Here is a 13,408-nt window from a genome sequence, read left to right on the forward strand (position 1 = left end):
AACCCAGTCAAGAGAGCACCTGTCCAAACTGTGGGCTGCCAGTTTTTCCAGTAGAGTGCTATGGGAGAAAGTGACAGAGGCTTTACTGAAGTTGTTTGAAACTGAACCATACCAGTATGTTTCTAAATAGTTGTATTCAATGACTTTTCCTGCCTTGAGTATGGGCTCCTTGGAATGTCTATCAAATGGTATTGCAGAGATCACAACACAGACAAAAACTATGTCTGAAGTAAAGCCTGGTTCAGCTGCCTTGCTCTGTGACTGAGTCAACAGGAGTATTTTAATCCAAATTTGCACTTGAGAATCTAAATTCAATACTCAGTCATGTTAAAATCTCTAGGTTGCTTACATTTTTCTTTACAAAACTTTCATCAGTTCCTCTAAACTTCTCAGTATTTCCAGATATCTGCAAATACTCTACAGTTGTCCAGCTTACAGATATGGATATAAGATTGAGAAAGTTATCTCTTTTGGGTCAGTTGGCATCTGTAGGTCATCTGAATATAACGTGTAATAAACTCGACCACTGCTCTGTCTTATGGTTACCAGCCAGATGCTGACTTTGGATCACTGCTGTGCTCAGTTCTTAGCAATCCAGAAAAGTTTTAAATAGCTATATGAAGGACCCTGTCAAATGCTCTTTCTCACAGACTTCTAGTTGTCATATCTTTGGCAAATAATTGAAAAGTTTGTTGCTGAAAAGTTAGGTAACATCTGGCATAATCGAAGAATTGGAAGATAAAATGCATGTCTTGAACTCAATGATACATGTAGGTATTGGATCGAGATCTGATAAATGAGGACTTTCTTAGTTATAAAATCGACACATCTTTCATTGGCACTGACTTAGTTCTTTCAATTTGGACAAATTGGTTTTTGTCTTCTATTGTGGACCATTTGAAGTGTAATTTTTATGGTTTTCAAAGTGCCAGAGCCAGCTTTTCAAAAATGAACTTGTTTCAATTTCAACAGATAGGTTGACTGAATTATTCTGTCAGATTCAGCTTTGAGGTCTGGCCAAAACCTGAAGTCTCTAAGAACATACCCATTCACTGTTTTACCTGGGAAGAGATTAATGAGTTAGCACTGGTTACATGCCAAATATTGGAAACTTTGAGAAGTCTTCAATAGTGAAGCCCTACCTTGTAACATCTTGTCTTAAAAGAAGCAGAAACCTGATTTTAATAGGCTGTTCAGCAATGTTTCCTCTCACTAGAGCATGAGTGATGAGTGTCTTCGTACTTGATATTATTTTTCCTGTTTGCATTATTAAGCCAAATTACAAAGGTTATTGGGTTACCTAAAATTTAATATGACTTCACCTGATTCTCTGAACTGTTTCACAAAGTTTTCATGTAAATTCTATATGCAACCTCAAGAGGTTTTTCTCTGTCTTGGTTTGAAAAAACAGGTGTCGGCTAAGGGAAGGTAGGAGCCTTCCTCAAAGTGGAAAATGTAAACCCCCTCCCTATGAATTACTATAATTTTGAAATTGAGGGGCCTTCAGGCAAAGATACGGGAGTAGGAATAATACTAGTTCTTTATTAGGGAAGAAAATAAAAAAATAAAATAAAATAGAAAATGCAGTAACACAAAACAACACTGACAGAGTCAAAATGCAAACCTGACACCCTGTTGGTCAGGGTGTTGGCAGCAGTCTGATTAAATGATGGCTGCAGTCCTCCTGGAGTGACAGATGTGGTTCTGTTGAAGCAGTGATTCTGTAGAAGGGTGCAGTTTTCCTCTGGAGATCCAGTGGTGGTATAGATGGGCCTGATCTTCCTCTGGAATCCAGTGGGAAAATGCTGCTTCTCTGTTCCAAATCTCAGATCATATCCAGGTAGGAATGCTTGGCTCCTCCTCCTGGGTGGAGCATCTCCCAAGGGGATGATGTAATTTTATCAGTCATGCAGTGAGACTCAATGGACCATTAACAGAAAGTATCTCCTCAGAGGGAGGATTGGTTCTGGAAGAGATAAAGTAAACTGCCCAATTAACAGAAGATAACTGCCCTACATCTAACAGATGAAAAACAGAATACACACCCACAAACCATATCTTACAACCCAGGACATCTCAAAAAAATTACTTTTAATTAACAACCAGTTGAAAAAACAACCAACAAACACAAAGCAAAGGCTGAAGCTCAACTACTTCCCAAGGGTACCATAACCCAAGTTCCCAGTCATTGTACAGATGTGGCCCTCTGCAATGCAGGACTAGTTTTTAGTAGAGGATATAGAAGCAGATGAAAGTTAGGCCTATGTCTGATGTCATGTGTAAGTGTTGCATAGAGGATCACCTCCATCATCAGGGTTATGTAATGTGTCTTCTTTAGCTGACATCTTCCATTCTCCTCTTATTCTCCAGCATAATTCCATGAAATAACTACTACAATGCTGATTCTAAGTAAAACCTAAGCTTCTGTTCTTGGCCTATGCGTTTCCCTATATAAATAGCCAGAAAATAGGCAGAAAGTTATCTCTAGAGGATGACTGAAGAGTGTCCAACTCTAAGTTATTTCCCAAGGTGGCAAAGAGCAGGGAGGCATGCAGGGAAAAGGTCAGTTAAGGGTAGATTTGAGATGTATTATCTGATTGCTGCACTCGGTGACATTTAGATCAGCTATATGTCCTGGGTTGACTATATGATGCTTTTATCCCCAATTATCTCGTTCTGTTACTCTGAATAATAAGTTTTGCACCTTTAAGACTTGTTGCAGCAAATGAAGGAGGGAGAGAAGAAGTGCACAGTTTTTTTTCCAGATACTGCTCTCACTCCTCCACATTCCTGCTCCTGGACTGTGTTGTCTGCAGATGGACAGACAGCGGGACAGAGCTCTTTTTTGTCTTTAGTTAGTTTAGCTACCTGAGGCAAAGAAGTTCCCTGGACTGTGTTTTTTTCCCTTTTCTTTGGACTTCTTGAAACCTGCTCTGGACTGAACACCCAGAGGAGCATTGGCAGCTGCACCTGTGGCCCACCGGGCTGGGCCTGGCCTAGCCCACGACATTTCCAGTGCTGGAGGGACTGACCAGAGACTGAGTGAGCTGAGCTGCAACCCGGGGAGGGGGTTTTCTCACTTTGTCATCTCTTTTGGAGTGGCAAGGGATTTTATTGTTTAATATTGTTTAGGCTTTATTGTTTAATAAACAGTTTTGTTCCACTTTTCTCCAAGGAGGTATTTTCTCCCAGACCGGCTGGGGGGAGGGGCTGATTGAATCTGCTTTCCTACCAGAGCCCCTTTGGGGATTCACTCCCAAATTTGCTCTAAACCAGGACACTTGCCTTTGCAGCTAAAACTGAAAAAGATAACTTTGAATCCCTTCCTTGTCATGGTCCCTTTCACATCTGCACTAATCACCATTCTGGGAAGTATCTAAAATGCACCTGATTGTCGCAGACATCTTTTATGAAAAATCCTTTTCTTAGGATTTTTCCTTCTAAGAAGCTGAGAGGCCTCAGGAACTGTGGGGAAATATCGCAAGGTCTCGAGATACCACGAGGTCATGCAGAACCCCTCCCCTTTTACCGTTAACTGGCCGTTACCCCCTGTTAGAAAAGACCCTGCCTAACCATTAATAAATGCCAGTTACTGTCCGCCACATTGGTGTATGCATGTGCTTGGCCCATGTGGCAGAGGTGCCGCCACTGAACCGTCCTCGACCCGGGACGCCACGCCCCAAGCAGCGGCAACAAGTGGTGCCGAAACCCAGGAACAATCCGGGAAGCGGGAATCGCCTGGGCGAGTGGACGGTGACCAGAGCAGCAGGACTGTCTCCGGTGGGGAGGATGCTCCAAGAGGACCAGCAAGAGGGAAGGGTCTCCTGCTGGCATTCGGCGAAGGAGGAGGGCTCGCACCAGGAGTGGTGAAGGAGGAAGGCTCGCGCCTAGGACTGACAAAGGAGGAGGGCTCACGTTGCAGCTGGCGGAAGAGGAGGTCTCACATCGCGATTCGGCGAAGGAGGAAGTCTCGTGCCAGGACCTGGTGAAGGAGGAAGTCTCGCGTCGATAGCTAGCGGTGGAGAGGATGGAGCCCCTTGCTAAGGTCATTTTTAAAATTCACAGAGACTGGGGCATAGATTGTGAGCCAGGAGATTTTTTCCTCGCAGTGTCGAGGCTCTTGTGCGCTGGGGTAATCAGGCATCCGGAGGATATCTTCCGCCTGGAAGTATGGGATAATTGTACTGGGGCCCTAGTGGAGGAGGCTATGTCCTCAGGCTCAGGGCAGAGTCTAAAATCATGGGGCAAGGTCATGTGGGCACTGAAAAAAGCTCGTCCAGTCCAGCGGGAGCAGGGAAAGTGGAAGGCCACCCAGGACTGCTTGTGGGAGGGACCCCGGCAGGGTGCAGACAATCCTGGGTCTGCTGAGTGTGGGGATTCACAGCCGTGGGAGCACTCTTCGCAGCTCCCGAGCCCAGGCACCCCATCTACGGGGAAAAAGCTGTCATTTTGGGACGGGCTGCTAAAGGAAGCACAGAACGCGGCCGTTGGTTCAGAGGGGTGCGGCCGTTAGTTTGGAGGCACAGAGCATGGCCGTTAGTTCAGAGGTGTGGAGCCCCGCCGTTATCTCAGGGCCGCAGGGCCCCACCGTTAGCTGGGAGGCGGGGGGTGCCGCCATTGATTCGGACTCCGAGGGAGCCTGGGCGGGGCCTTCGCCTCATGCGCCACAGGGTGACAAGCCCCAGAGGGAGAGGGTCACCATGGCGACCCGCGGCCGGCGGGGCTGTCAAGGCGGCGCGCCGGGGGTTGAGCTGCTGGGCTCCCAACTGGCCACGGCCAACAGCCGCCGCCTCCAGCAGCCGCGCCTACGCAGGGCCGGCGGGCACCCTGGGCGGCACGGGGCGGCCGGACCCTTCTGTGGGCTGGTGGCGAGCGGAGCCGGGCAGCACGGTACCGACGTCGGGGCGATGCATCGCACCGGAGAGAAGGGCAGTGCGGGGCGGCGGGAGTCCTCCCTGCCGCCCTCTGCAGCAGCAGCGGCTGGGCCGTGCTGGGGGTGCTGACAGAAGACGGGCAGCAGCAGCAGCGGCCCGGCGGTCAGGGTGCTGCTGTTATCAAGCACTTTTCTGGCTTTGAAAACACCATCACTTCATGTAGAAAAAATGAAGTGCCCAACTGCATCATCAGTGCTGCATCAAAGCAAGGTTTTGCTATCTACATAGATGATTCAGAAGATCAAGAAAACTACAGCTGCCAAGTGTCTGAAGAGCTGGAATTAAGCCACCGTGAACTGGATACCAGTGCAATGATATCCAGTATTCATCGGCGGCTGGATCTGAGTTCAGGCTCTCCTATGGTAGTGGAAGATGTTGTAACTCTGGCTGGAGAGTATGCAGAAGACATTCATCAATACCTCCGAGAGGCAGAAGTAAGATTTAGGCCCAAGCCCTACTACATGAAGAAGCAGCCAGATACCACAACAGGGATGTGTGCTATCCTGGTAGACTGGTTGGGGGAAGTAGGGGAAGAGTATAACTTCAGACAGAGACTTTGTACTTGGCAGTGAACTTCCTGGAGAGGTTTCTTTCCTGCATGTCTGCTCCCAGAGGGAAGTTACAGCTTGTGGCAACAGCAGCAATTCTTCTGGCTGCGAAGTATGAAGAGATCTACCCACCAGATGTGGATGAATTTGTCTATATAACAGATGATACCTACACAAAGAAGCAGCTGCTAAGAATGGAACACTTGCTTCTCAGAGTGCTGGGTTTTGACCTAACAGCCCCAACCATCAACCAGTTCCTCCTTCAGTATATTCAGAGATGTGGAATCTGTATGAGGACAGAGAACTTTGCAAGGTATCTTGGAGAGCTGAGTCTCCTTCAAGTTGATCCTCTTCTGGAGTACCTTCCTTCACAAATTGCTGCAGCAGCCTACTGTTTGGCAAACTATACAGTGAACAGATCTTTCTGGCCAGAAGAACACCTTAACATCGTGACACTGGGCCACCCAAGCACTTGAGGAAGGCCCACAGGTCATAATTAAAAATGAGCTAGGGGAATGGGAACAGGGTTGGAGACTGGTACTCACAGGGCAAGGGTACGCAGCCATCAAGAAAAACAGTAAAATCAAATGGTGCCCACTTAAGTCAATAAAACTGTACCTTCAGGGCAAAAACTAATGAAATTTGTAAAGTTTGTTTTGCAGGACTGAATCCTCAGACACCCCCATGGCCTGTATACCCGGCTTCCTAAAGGCTGCGATGAATCATCAAGCAGCCCGATGGCAGACCATCCCGGGGTCATGAAAGAACTTAGTGACCAAACTAAAGGAGTGGCTGGCACAGAGAAGGACGGGGGGTGGGGGGGGGGGGGGGTGCGGGGGGGAAACATGTCAGCAAAAATGTTAAGAGATATCCTATCCATTAAGTAGAGTTCAAGCTCTCGCCAGGTTCTGGCTCTACTTGGATGGAATGCCAAGTAACCCAGAGTTCTTCCCTGTGTCAAAGGATCAAAGGGTGATTTGGAGGGAACATAAGTCTGGACATGGACTCTCCAAATCCTCTCTAGTTTAAGATCAAACAGGTCGCAGACTCTGGGAAAATAATTCGGTACTAGGAGGTCAACTAAAAAAAAAAACAAAAACTGAGGAAGGAGGTCCTACAAAGATATTCAAAGACAGGGTTCAGTCAGCCCCATGAATGATCGCCTTACATTTTAAACAAGTTTGTGTTGTTTTTTTTAGAAAAAAACAGTTAGAGATAGTTAGCTTTTCGTTTGTTAAACATTTGCAGTTACACATTTATTGCAGTTGTGTTACGGTGTTCAAGTTAATTGCATATTGCCAGTTAAACATTTCCTACTTGTCAGTTTTGCTTTATGTTTTTAACAAGTCATAAAAGGGGGGGGAAATGTGGGGAAATATCGCAAGGTCATGCAGAACCCCTCCCCTTTTACCGTTAACTGACCGTTACCCCCTGTTAGAAAAGACCCTGCCTAACCGTTAATAAATGCCAGTTACTGTCCACCACATTGGTGTATGCGTGTGCTTGGCCCATGTGGCAGAGGCGCCGCCACTGAACCGTCCTCGAGCCGGGACGCCACGCCCCAAGCGGCAGCAACACAGGAACAAAATGTAAATATTGATTATCTACTGCTGTGGAATGCAACAGATGGATCTGTGATTGGTCTATGTTGGATGTTTGTAATTAATGGCCAATCACAGTCATCTGGCTCAGACACAGAGCTGGAGCCACAAACCTTTGTTATCATTCTTTGCTATGCTATTCTTAGCTAGCCTTCTGATAAAACCTTTTCTTATATTCTTTCAGTACAGTTTTAATGTAATATATCATAAAATAATAAATCAAGCCTTCTGAAACATGGAGTCAGATCTTCGTCTCTTCCCTCATTCAAGAACCCCTGTGAACACCCTCACACCTGATGATATGGTTTAATGGAGAACATGGTGATACTGGCTTAAGAGTTGGGTTTGATGACCTCAGAGGTCTTTTCCAAACAATGACACTATGAATTTATAAACATGATCTCAGCAGAGATGAGACTTTGAGAGAGAGAGGGAGACTTTGCATGTGATAACTCTATATTATTTCAGGTTTTCTCTGAAAATCTTATAGCAGTAAACTCTTTGAATCAGGAATGAAAAGAAGAGTTAATTACTGGAATCATGGACTCAGTCACCAAGTCTAAACTGCTACAAAGTGTCTTTCAGGGAAAAAAAGTGTATTGAAATGAATGTTTTCTGGTCCAGCATGATTCTGGTTTGCTAAGGAAAAAAAAAAATAAAAAGCCCAAATCAAACCATAACAAAACACCCCAGAACACAACTGCTGCCATCCTTTGGACAGTAGTCCTTACAGAGAGATGCCAAAAATCACTCTGATGCTATTTTTTCCCCCTAAAGGAAAATATGGCAGTAGCATATTTACAGAAATGTCACCATTTTGTTGTTACTCTTTGAACAGACCTTCTGGTCACACTTTCCTGCTTTCTGCTCTGTTCTGCAGAGCCTTCAAAGCAGCATTATACTTTAAATGGTATTTAGCTTACTGCAAAACCCCAATGCATGGGCATATTTCCAAGGCATTTAGGACTTCTCCCTCTTTAAAAAGAGAAAGGAAAGAAAGTGTGCAAGAGAGGGGAACAACTTGTAATGAATTCCACAGACTTTATTATTAGAAGTCTCTGGATTTTTTCAGTTCTGGAGTTCATAATATAGCAATTAAAGCAGGTATTGTAGTAGGACTCATTATCTTAGCAGATTCCTGTAATCTGTAATTGAGAGAGAATGTTTAATCTGAGACATTTAATAAAATAATGTCTAGATCAGTTACACGAAGGAGAAGGGAAGGAAACCAGGTTCAGGTCCTATTACATTTTGAAAGGTTAAATTAGCAATAATTCTGTGGAAGCTTTCATTTCCAATGAACAAAAACAACACAGTGGTTCTTTCACTAAGCATATATTTGTGGTGTTGATGCGTAAATAAAAGGATTGATTGCCAGGTTTCTTGGGTTTGGCCTCAAATAAGTAATTTGTGATTTTATTTCGTCCACTAACCACAGCTGCTTTCACTTCATGTTTTGAGTAAATGCTTTACAAAAATAAAAACAGTCATGGAAACACTGAAGGAAATAGGTAAGGAGAAAGATTTTTCTGCAGCTATATTTAAAAAGTGAATATTAGTCTTATCAAAGCATCAGCAAACACGCTGAAGTACTCCAGCTGGGGTCACTCTCTTAACAGTAGATGTTTGGGATTAATTCCACCATGACAAGGGGAAACACATTCCTTTATTTAAAACTTTCTTTTTCCAAGAGGTAGATCCAAATGACAATAAATAAAGTTATCCTGTCACTACATTGTATCCTATTACAATTCCCATCTTTCATATGTTTCTCTAAGATCTAGAAAGGAACAAGTGCATTACAACAGTGTCATTGGTGTAAATAGACCACAGAGTTGAAACTGCCTTTAGAGTTGTGCTTATAATTTAAACCACAGTATTGGCTTGGTTAGGTTTTTTGCAGCTGATATTACTTACTTTTGTCCACTGTGTGAGGGAAACTAGGGGCATCAACACAGCTACTGCTGAACACCAGCTCACAGGGACTGAAAGGCTTCATAGATTTTGGTCACTCTTAAGTGGAGAAATGGGAAAGAATTCTGGAATGTAAAATGGAGGAAAATTTCTTGTTGAAAAGAGTTTATAAATCAGAAATTCAAACAGTGTTATTTAAAAATGTTAAAGGCAAACTATCACAGAAATAGCAAAATCTCGGGTGCTCTTTCCACCCCACACTTGTTCTAACAATTCTATTGTATGAAGTTTGATAAACTGCCACATCAAACGAGCAAATATTATTAGCTATGTGTGATTTTCTTCCAACCATTCTTACAGTTTATCTCACAATCCCATTTTCCCGGATTTTATTGGATATAAAACAAACCTGTGTCATATGTACAAAACCAAAAACCACTTCTCTACCTGTTACATAGCATTAGGATATTGAGGATAATGTGAAATTTATCATCTAAAATTTGGAAGAGCCTGGAGTAGTTTGCTGTTTATTCACTTTATCAAATATCTTTCTCAATGTAAGTACAATGAAATTGTACTAATTTACGGGTCATATGTTATGCTTCTCAGAAAAATACACATGGTGCACGGCCTAGTGGAGACTGAATCCTTTATTGAGAAGACCTAACTGTTTAGAAGGTGCTAAGAAAAAGAAATCTGTACTGTATATTCTACAGGTGAACTGGAATTAGCATGCTGCTTTACTTTGTATGTTCTACCCAAACCAAATGACTGCAGTAATTTGAAAATCTCTTATGTATGAAACAGCCAGTGTTTTAGCCTTTTTCTTTCCATACTGTAATTCATGGACATTGACAAATTGTTAAGGAAAAAACAAATACCAATCCTTTTTTAACTCAAGACACAAAATGACCATCAAACTTATTTATGTCGCACTGAAAAAACCCTGTCTTCTATTTCTACCTTCCAGAAAAATTATGGCAGAAAATAATAGGAAGCGATTTAAAAGAGAATCATAGGACCAGGAACGTGTAGTCTGATTCACAAAACACAAAGGGGGAAAAGGATGGCTTTTTCACTGTTTGAAATAGTGAAATAAGAGTACTTGCAGAACTTTAAAGGCATGTGGAATTTGGTTTTTCATAAAGTACTTGTCATCCATTTTCAAACTGATTCCTTTGTGCTCTTGAATAACTCCAAAAACATAATTTAGATGGAGTGGCAAAATAAAATTCAGGGGGCAAGGGAAAGCTCATTCATGCAAGCTCACTGCTGACCTTGGGAGCTGGTGCAAGAGCTCCTGGCTGCAGAAGGCCAGCTTGCCGACATGCAAGCAGCCTTTGCCAGAGTGGGTTATCCCTGACACAGTTGCTTGATTCACCAGCTGTTAGAGGTCCAGATGATGTCCTTAGCCATATGAGCTTTGCCAGGATTTGCCTCATTTGGTACCAGTAATCAGTTATGATGACTCTGTCCGGGGTTTCATGTGGTGAGGGAGTGTGAATTTAGAAGAGAGAAGAGAGTCTCTTGAATACTGAAACTTTCACTGTTATCAACAATTTTCTTTCAGAAGAAAGTAACTCTTGAAGCCTATATATACCTCCTTTTATGACTTTTTAGTCCAAAAGTGCTGCTTGCACTGGTAGAAATCTGCAGACACAAGAGTCACCATTATAATATAAAAAACAAAACCCAAACTAAAAAAAGTCAGATTGCCTCTAGAGTAGATAAAAGAGTTGAGATGTGGCAGAGAATAGTCTAAAACATTTTAGATTTTTGACCATAAAGATTTTTTTTTAAATAATTTTGTGCGCCAAAAGAATCTAAGCCTGCATCTGCTCAGATCCTTTAATATTCCCTTTATCATGACAAAAAGTCACATTTCAATTTCTCTTTGGAAAATGGCAGGAGATGATCTTGACCCTAAAACAAGAGTTGCACATGATCTAGGCGAAACCAGCTGTAAAACTTCAGGCCCAAAAAATACATACAGCTGTTTTAGCAGTATTTTCAATTACATGAATCAGACCCAGGCAGAAGGCTGCATCTTTATAGGTAATGGGATCAAAATGCTTAGATTTCTGAACAATTAACAACTTATTGGACAGCATTAACAGTTTGTAGCTCCACTTTAGGCTGTTAGCTTTGAAAATGACCTTCAAAGCTTCAAAGTTACAGATTTCAATGGCATTATTACATTCAAACTGATTGTTATAAATTATCAAATCGAGAGCCAGACTTATAAGAAAATTTAGCAAAGATTTATTAATTTGTCTGCGAGACCGAATTTCGGTCGTCAAATACCACCACAGCCAAGGGTCAGCATTGAGCCTGGGTTCGGTGCTGGGTGAACACACGGATCTGACCTCCGAATGTCAGAGTCTCCCCCTGTTCACAAATGCTGCTTCGCACAGTGAGTTCTTATACAGTTTATTCTGCCCGAGGCAGAGATGACCGAATGTTCTTTGTGTCCCTTCTCATGCAGAACCGTGGCTTTACATGTGCAGAGGCAGACAAAGATCCAGTCCATGTGTCTAGATGATGTCAGAGAACTTAGGGAAGTCGGCATTCACATGCCACAGGGTGTTGCCATCCATCATCATGGTAGATGCAATCTATGAGGTGATAATCACTCTTGGATGGTCCCAGCGACCCGGGGAAGCCGGTGATTATCACCCTGGAAGGTTCTATTCTTACATTAAAAACCCCCGATGTCTTCTCAGCAAGTCCGAAGTCCGGGAACTAGATGTATATGAATAAGACACTGCTCCCGGCCAGGGTGGTCAAAAGACATCGTTTGGATCTTACAATATTTTATACATTAATAGCATGAATTATCTCTACCATATACTACACTGATGATGTGACATTCTGTAAGATTCTATAGTAACACATCTGGGGGCTATGATGCAAGATCTGATGGAAGACTAAAAAATTAATGTATACAATAGTGCAGTCTTTTCATATATTAGTAATAACTTGATTATAAAGAGAGTTCATGAGCAGAAAATAATAAGGATCTCCATCTTTTATTAATTATGAATTATGAATCTCTTACTGAATGACACAATACAGAAACAGGAATTCCTCCTTTAAAAAAAATTCAGATCCTGATGTTCCTGTTTCTCTTTTATGTAAATTTATTAACTGGCGAGTGTCAATGCCTCGGCCTGATAAGTAACGACTATAACTTACAACATTAAATATAATCAGTTTTGCCTCCTCAAACAATGTAGCTGTTGGGGGTTGGGCTTCTCTCTTTTTTCTTTTATAGAATTTTTTTCCCATAAGTTGCTAGGAAACTAACTACTGGGTACTTAGGGATACTAATGGGTACTTAAGAATGACAGAACACAGTGGCTGAAGTCCAGCGAGGAATGAAGCATCTGGCTACATTTTTTGTCTCGGGGAGTTTCTCTTGTAGGGACAGAGATACCGCAAGAATGGGGGACAGGTAAAAGACCGGGCTGGGGGCAGCTCTCGCTCTTTGGCATCAGAGGAGGACAGCCAGGCTCTCGCTTACTGCGGGGAGAATTCACCGGCACTGCTGAGCTCAGCCCTGAGGCACCGATCACCATCTGCTCGGGTGCCCCGGGAATCCTGAACTTGGCCCCTCCCTGCCCTGCTCAGAGCCGGGCTGTGGCTGTCCCGTCCCCACTGTTTCTTTAGCACTGCTCTGGGTTCCCCACACCGTAACCCGCACCCCCTGCCCTGCCGGGAGGCCCCGCAGCTCTGGCTGCCGCTGCGGAACTTCTGATAACTCTCCTCCACCAGCCCGGGGTTTCTGCTCATTCCTGCCGGCTGTGACTGCTAGGGGAAAGTGCCAGCAGCCAAGAAGGCTATTACCGGCTCCCTGGTTCTGTTTGTTGTTAATGCCATAGTTATTGATGTTTTGTTTGCCTAGTTATACATATTAGTAAAGAACTGTTGCTCCTATCTTCATATCTCTGCCTGAGAGCCCCTTAATTTCAAAATTATAATAATTAGGAGGGAAGGTGTATACATTCTCCATTCCATGGGAGGCTCCTGTCTTCCCTAGCAGGCACCTGTTTTTCAAACCAAGACAGTATTTTAAAGTATAAATCCTTTATCGGCATGATGGCCTGGTAATTTTTCTTTTCCTGTCATATGAGACATTGCTATTTAGCTAATGAGAAGTGTTCTATGTTATTATTTTTCCCGCTCTGATAGCTTTGAGATGTAACAAGAGAAAGCAACCCAGAATTTAACAGACTTGTTACCAGTAACTTTTTGAGCAGCTCTCAATATGGGAGATACCAAGTTACACTGATATTCTCAGTGTTCTGAGTTCTTATTTTCCCTAGCTTGTTTTGGAAATGGAAATATTTTTGCATGCTTTGTGCCAAATAATTCATTATCAGAAAATAAATTACTTCACCACTGGCTAAAC

The 13,408-nt window shown here is 43.2% G+C and overlaps 1 long non-coding RNA gene and 1 pseudogene across 2 annotated transcripts in view; one reads left to right on the forward strand and one right to left on the reverse strand.

Annotated features, from left to right (window-relative positions):
* Positions 1-1,514: 1,514 nt before the first annotated feature.
* Positions 1,515-13,408, reverse strand: part of LOC129133771 (uncharacterized) — a 66,912-nt gene continuing 55,018 nt past the window's right edge. The window contains exons 2-4 of one of the 2 annotated variants that reach the window (XR_008536048.2): positions 10,275-10,647; positions 9,001-9,122; positions 1,515-1,966 (exon numbers count right to left, since the gene is read on the reverse strand). This is a non-coding gene — a long non-coding RNA (uncharacterized LOC129133771). The remainder of the gene's footprint in view (positions 1,967-9,000; positions 9,123-10,274; positions 10,648-13,408) is intronic. The other variant, XR_013179880.1, reaches the window with a different exon arrangement.
* LOC129133014 (cyclin-A1 pseudogene) lies at positions 4,908-6,025 on the forward strand (annotated as a pseudogene).

The sequence above is a fragment of the Agelaius phoeniceus genome, chromosome Z (assembly GCF_051311805.1).
Source record: "Agelaius phoeniceus isolate bAgePho1 chromosome Z, bAgePho1.hap1, whole genome shotgun sequence".
NCBI classification, from domain to species: Eukaryota; Metazoa; Chordata; class Aves; order Passeriformes; family Icteridae; genus Agelaius; species Agelaius phoeniceus.